This window comes from Myotis lucifugus, unplaced genomic scaffold (genome assembly GCF_000147115.1).
Source record: "Myotis lucifugus unplaced genomic scaffold, Myoluc2.0 scaffold_421, whole genome shotgun sequence".
NCBI classification, from domain to species: Eukaryota; Metazoa; Chordata; class Mammalia; order Chiroptera; family Vespertilionidae; genus Myotis; species Myotis lucifugus.
Window position 1 is genome coordinate 469,618 of NW_005871469.1, and position 7,495 is coordinate 477,112.

Genomic DNA, 7,495 nt, shown 5'->3' on the forward strand with positions numbered 1-7,495 from the left:
CATCTCATGGTGTTCCTATGGGAATTCACAGGGTTATTATGTGCCTGACACACAATAAGCCATTAAAATATTTACTTAGTCATCTTAATAGTTTAATGTTGATGGGAGTTGCTATTTGTTTAAGTCTGGTATTAAAGGCTTTACCTACAATAGCATATTGAATCCTCATGATACTCTTGTGATAGGTGTATTTTATAGAGAGTCGCTCATTTTATAAAAGAGGAAACAGACAGACCGATAAGATCATGTAGGGTATAGGTGATAGAAAGGGAATTCTAACTTGGGTCTGATTCACATAGTCTAAAATATTAATTAATTTATTTATTCATTTATTCATTTATTTAAAAAGAGTGAAAGAGAAAAAAATCGATGTGAGACATCTCCCACAAATCAAGAAACCAAGGTAAATGCCCCTTGACCAGAATCAAACCCACAACCCTTCAGTTCCCAGGCCCACACTCTATCCACTGAGCCCACACTCTATCCACTTTAGCATAGCCTAAAATCTTAATCACATCTCAAGAAAACGGGATTTCTAATAGGTCCTCAGTCTCTTAAGAAGACTTCGCCATCTAGTGGCTAGAGGGCTAACCTGTGATAGGTTTGGATGAGGCTGCACTAGGGAAGAAAGCTCCCTGTCCGTAGCCACTGCGGGTTTTCACATTACTTGGGCGGGTGAGAGAATCCCCAAAGAAAAGAGGAGGAACACTGGCCCAGAGGCGCATCCTGAGAGACAGGTGTCCAGAAAGGGATGCACCAGATACCGCACCGGGTACCTTGCATCATTACATCATTGTGTCTGAATCATCCTAACAACTCAGAAGTTGATACTGTTGCTGTCCCCATTTTAGAAATGCATAAAAAGGCTCGGAGATAGTAAATGTCAACTAGGAAGCAGCAGAACAGGATTCAAACCCAGGGATAGTCATCTGCGCCAGGCTCTTTATGGAGCTGGGAGACAGCGCCACCTACTGGTAACGTGTCTGAGCTGCTTCCGGACTAGAAAGAACAAAATAAAAATAGCTGACACGGAGCATTGCCCATGTGTCAGGCACTGTTCTAAATGCTTTATTTAGGTTTAATTTAAATTAATTTGTTTAATCCCTCCTCCTAGCAACCTTATAAGGCAGGTAATTAATAATTAATAGCCTCTACCCCTCCCCATTTTTTTAATTTTACTTTCCTGTCTTTGAAAAAATTTTTTTACTGTGGAAGACTTTAAGCATACACAAAAGTAGATATAATTTTGAACAATGACAAACTCATGGCCAATCTCGTTCCATCTATAGGTATAACGATACCATTGTAATTACCTAGGTGTTAATAATAGGTGGCCTAAGTGCAGCCCCCAGATCAGCAGCTTCAGCATCACTTGGGACTTGTTAAAATGGCAAATTCTTGAGCCCCCAATACAGACCTACAGAAAAGGGAAGGCCAGACATATAGGCATGTCATTTGGGCCACTTCAACAGGGAGCTGCAGCTTTGCACTCCCCAGAGAACCACCAGCCTATTTATTCCCTGTAAAACTCTGGGGGAGGGGAACTGGGCAAAGGAAAGACAGATGCATGTCCAATACAGTTGGGGTGACATAGGGAAGGTACTTGTCTGTCAGTCACACCTGGGAACAGAAATCATTGGCCAGAATGAGCGTGGCCACTGCGAGCACACAAAAATTTGGGAATACATAATCTCCTAAACAAAAGAGTTCTCTCTCTCTCTCTTTCTCTCCCCCACCCCCCACCCCCGTGACTCTTGGCTCGTGGGGCTCTTCTTTTTTTTTTTTTGTTGGGAAGGAATTGTAATTTCTTTTTTTTATTATTGATTTCAGAGAGATAGAGATAGAAGCATCAATGATGAGAGAGAATCATTGATTGGCTGCCTCCTGCACAGTCCCCCACGGGGGGGGGGCGGATTGAGCCCACAACCCGGGCATGTGCCCTTGCCCGTAATCGAACCTGGGACCCTTTAGTCCGCAGGCTAATGCTCTATCCACTGAGCCAAACCGGCTAGGACTCATGGGGCTCTTTTGCTCCTCCTTCCTTGTATGGCCCACAGCCATGTGGACCCCACACACAATGGACTACAGCAGGGAAACACAAGCTAAACTAGCCTGATGCTGGACCGGACCCGGCTCCATCATAGAAAGGAACCTGGACACTGGCTCTGATTTCAGCTCTGCTGGAGCCCCAGCTACACTTCTTCTATGACTGGACTAAGGGAAATGGGGCTTTGGAAACCTCAGGGTGTAACTCCACAGAAATAAAGCTTTCTGCTCCCATGGGGCCTCCAGACGTGCTTCTTCCCACAGCACCGCAAGAACCTCACTCCCACAAGCAAACTAGGGAGACAAGCCCCACTCCTCCCTGTAACACTAACAATCCTCTCCCTGCGGCCCCCAAAAATCAGGATTATTTTTAAGCAAACTCCAGACATTGTATCAAGTCACCTGTAAATGTTTTCGGTTAGGTATCTCTAAAAGTATCCCCATTTGCCTGGCCCAGGTGGCTCAGTGGTTGAGCGGCAACCTATGAACCAGGGGGTCATGGTTTGATTCCTGGTTGGGGCACATGCCTGGGTTATGGGCTCGAGGCAGATGATCAACTATTCTCTCTCATCATTGATGTTTCTATCTCTATCTCTCTCTGAAATCAATTTAAACATATATTTTTTAAAAATAGCCCTAGCCAGTACGCTCAGTGGATAGAGCATCAGCCCTCAGACTGAAGGGTTGTGCCTCCTCGGTTCTGGTCAAGGGAATGTACCTCGGTTACAGGCTCCATCCCCAGCCCTGGTCAAGGCACATGGGGGAGGCAACCAATCAATGTGTGTCTCTCACATAAATGTTTCTCTCTTTCTGTCTCTCTCCCTCCCTTCCACTCTCTCTAACAATCCGTGGGAAAATATGCTCAGATGATTAAGAAAATTAAAAAATATATTAAAGTAAAAGTATCCCCATTTTACTATTGCAGAAGCTGAGGCATAAAGAGGTCACATGCTTGATCGGGGTCACTTTGCCGATGGGTGCAGAGGTTGGATCAAACCCCAGCTGTCTGGTTCCAGGGCCTTTGCCTACTACTTTGCCTACTACTACTGTAGTGCCTCGGGACTGTGGCATCACTCAGACAACAACAAAACTGCCGTTTCTTTTCAAAGTTGTCAATTTGACAAAATTGCAATACAAAAAGTAGAGATGAAAGCATTCTAGCAATGTTAACCTTACTGAAGTTGATAACTGAATGACAGCTGTATGAGAACATTTCTGTTCTTATAAATACACTGGAGTATTTAGGGGTAAAGGGTCATGTTGTATGTGATTTACCCTAGATGATCCAGATAAAGTACTAGATGAGAGAGAGGGAGAGAGAGAAATACTGATATTGAAAATGGGCTAAAATGTTCAGGTAAATCTGGGTAAATAATGCTCTTTGTACTATATTTATTCTTGAAACTTCTCTGTTTACATTTGAAAACTTCCCCAAAAAGTTCTATTTTAAAATTTTTAAATACTATTCCATTAGCCCGGCCGGTGTTGCTCAGAGGTTAAGCATCCACAGTTTGATTCCTGGTTGGGTCACATGCCTGAGGTGGGGTTTCAATCCCCAGTGCAGGAGGCAGCCAATCAATAATTATTTCTCATCATTGATGCTTCTGTCTTGCTCCCTGTCTGTTCCTCTCTGAAATCAAGACAAATATATTTTTAAAAAATAATATTCCATTAAATGTATATACCACTATTATCAATTGAAGGTCTGTGTCCCCCAAAAATTATATGTTGTAATCCTAATCACCTATGTGATAGTATTAGGAAGTGGGGCCTTTGGGATCTAATCAGGTCATGAGGGTGTAATATATTAAAAACACACACACTCAATTTACCATAGCTAAGATTTGGGAACAGCCTAAGTGCCCATCAACAGATGAATGGATTAGAAAACTGTGGTACATCTACACAATGGAATAGTATGCTGCTGTAAAAAAGAAGGAATTCTTACCATTTGCAACAGCATGGATAGAACTGGGGAGCATTATGCTAAGTGAAATAAGCCAGTCAATGAAAGAAAAATAGCACATGATGTCACTCATTTATGGATAATAAAGATCATTATAAACTGATGAACAAAAATAGATACAGAGGCAGAGCAGCATTGAACAGACTGTCAAACTACAGCGGGAAGGCTTGGGAGGGTTGGGAGGCGGAAGCGGGGTAAGAGATCAACCAAAGGACTTGTATGCATGCATATAAGCATAACCAATGGACACAAGACACTGGGGGTTAGGGGAGGCCGGGGGAAGGTCAAGGGGGGGGGAAAAAAGGAGACATATGTACTACTCTTTGTAACATTTTAAGCAATAAAACAAAATTTTAAAAAAAGATTCAACTGGGAAAAGAATGTAAATGTAATTAAGCTATTTAATAACTTATACATGTTACAGACTAAACAGTATAAACAAAAACAATAAACTAATGATTCTATTAATAAAATTCTTTAAAATACATTTTAAACACACACACACACACACACACACACACACACACGTAACTTCATTTATGTGAAGGGTTAAAACAGGCAGCAGCACCCTAGGTGATAAAGGTCAGGATAGCGGTCCCATTGGTGGGCGTTAGCTGGAAAGGCAGCAAGACAGAGCCGTCCAAGTTACCAAAAAAATTCTGTATCTCTTCTGAATGTGTCTCATTAAGCTGTATGCTTGAAAGTTTTGCACTTTACTGTACATAGATTATACCTACATAAAAATCAAGGCAAAGGAGCAAAACAAATAAATTGTCATAGGTTCATGAAATGTTTTACTACAAAGCAAGGAAAATGGATGAACAACAGCTTTAAGGCTGAATCTCAAGAACATAATTTTGAGCAATGGAGCCAGACACAAAACAATATGTATTATATGAATGTTCCACTTATGCAAAGTCCACCCCCAAAAAGAGCATTTAAGGATGCATGCTTAAGCATTTAAGGTCACATGCCATAAATCATGAAAAGTGCAGGAAAAAAAATGAAACGACCTACGTCCATAGGGGAAGTGGATGTGAAACTGTTGTTATTAACTTTGTTATAAATAACAGGAAAGGAGCAAAGAGAAGGCCAAATATTATAGACACGCCATGGCCTAAACACACGCATAAAACACTAAAACGCCATGAAAGTCAGCACAATGCTTTTTGTGGGGAGGAGAGAGCTGGTAGTCCTGGGAGGAGCAATAGAGGGGTTTCCAGGATGCAGGCAACATTCTGTCTCTTCACTGGGGTTTCACTTTGTAATAATTCATTGAGCCATACTCACTTGTGTGTACTTTACATATGTGTTGAAATGAAATATACACAACTTGCCATCACATCTAAATCATGGGATAAACTTCAACAAATGAAAAGTGCTGGCTAGGATGTGGAGAAAAGGGACTCTAGTGCACTGCTGGTGAGAATGCAGACTGGTGCAGCCACTATGGAAAGAGTATGGAGTTTCCTCAAAAAATTCAATATGGAACTGCCATTTGACCAGTGATCCCACTTCTAGGAATATATCCTAGAAACCCGGAACACCAATCAGGAAGAATGTATGCACCCCTATGTTCATAGCAGCACAATTTACAATAGCTAAGATCTGGAAACAGCCCAAATGCTCATCAGTAGAAGAGTGGATAAAAAAGCTGTGGTACATTTACACCATGGAATACTATGCCGCAGTAAAAAAGAAGGATCTCTTACCCTTTGAGACAGCATGGAGGGACCTGGAGAGTCTCCCGTAAGTGAAATAAGTCAGTCAGAGAAAGACAAGTATCACATGATCTCACTCATATGTGGAATCTAAGTTACAAAATAAACTGATGTACGGAGTGGATCCAGAGACATGGAAGCATGGAACAGAGTGCAGAATCTCAGAGGGAAGGTGGGTGAGAGTAGGTGAGTGGGAGGTAATCAACCAAAGACCTTGTATGCATATATCCATAACCCACAGACACAGACAATAGGGCGGTGAAGGCCTGGGATTGGGGCAGGGGGGCGGGCTGGAGGAGGTTAATGGGGGGAAAAGGGAGACATATGTAATACTTTTAACAATAAAGAAATGTTTTTTAAAAAGATAAAAAATAAATCATGGGATAGACAATAAAATATATCTCGTGACTGAAGAAGACCCCACCTGACAGCTGGTCCTGCACAAACACTGGAGATCTTAAAGTCAAATTACTTAGAAGAGAAGTAGCCAACATCGATGTCGACTACTCCACCTTCAACACTGGATCAAGGCTTTCTACTTTAGCTAAACATGAACCCTTTCTTTCCTTTCTTTCCTTTACTCTGGCATTGGCCTGCAAAGATAATGCCATCATCTATAGCTCCCACACCATTGCTAAGGGGGGTAACCTCTGGAATTTAGAGCAACTTTTTATTTCAGGCTAGGAGAAAACCTAACTACTCCTTGCTTTGAGTGGACAAATGTGCCCAACAGGAAATATTCCTGTCTGTAGGGGTTAGACAGGATGCATAGACTGCTGATGCACAGCTGGGCAATGCCTCTTAGATGATCGAACTGTGCCCCTAGAAATTACCTACCAAGAGGCTTTCCATGATTCAGGTTCACTAACTTTGGCAGAACTATATTTGTCTGGTTAAGAAAAGGGGATATGGTCACAAACCCCCATGATAAAAATCCTCACCATTTCCTTCCTCCTAAAAGATGTCATGGTCTAAAAATAATCCTTTCTTTTTTTAAAAAAAAATATTTTTTTATTGATTTCAGAGAGAATGGGAGAGGGAGAGAGAGATAGAAACATCAATGATGAGAGAGAATCATTGATTGGCTGCCTCCTGCATACCCCCTACTGCAGATGGAGCCTGCAACCCAGGCATGTGCCCTTGACCGGGAATCAAACCCGGGACCCTCAGTTCACACTCCGATGCTCTATCCACTGAGCCAAACCAGCTAGGGCTCTTTTTTTGTTTTTGTTCATAGCCCTCTTACCCTACCCTTCTTCCTATAAAAATCTTCCATTTTTATTTTTATTTTATTTTATTTTTTATTAAATTGATTGGGATGACATTGGTCAACATGAACATATGGGTTTCAGGTGTGGGTTTCTATGTTACAAGACCTGTATATTGCACCATGTGTCCACCACCAAAGTCAAATCTTCTCCTGTCCCCATATGTTAGTACCCCCTTCTCCTCTCACCCCCTTCCCTCTGGCAACCACCACACTGCTGTTTGTGTTCATGAATTTCAGTTTTATATCCCACATATGAGTGAAAGCATATGGTTCTTAGCTTTTTCTAACTGACTTATTTCACTTAGCATAATGTTCTCAAGGTCCATCCATGTTGTTGCAAATGGTGCTATTTCATCCTTTCTTATGGCTGAGTAGTATTCCATTGTGTATATGTACCACATCTTCTTTATCCAGTCCTCTATCCCAGGACACTTTGGTTGTTTCCATGTCTTGGCCACTGTGAATAATGCTTCAATGAACATAGGGTGCATA

At 41.8% G+C, this 7,495-nt stretch overlaps 1 long non-coding RNA gene across 1 annotated transcript in view; it reads right to left on the reverse strand.

The window, feature by feature from the left end:
* Window positions 1-3,421: 3,421 nt before the first annotated feature.
* The window catches only part of LOC102425812, a 15,693-nt gene continuing 11,619 nt past the window's right edge, over window positions 3,422-7,495 (reverse strand). Inside the window, exon 2 of the long non-coding RNA XR_002826221.1 lies at window positions 3,422-3,676. This is a non-coding gene — a long non-coding RNA (uncharacterized LOC102425812). The remainder of the gene's footprint in view (window positions 3,677-7,495) is intronic.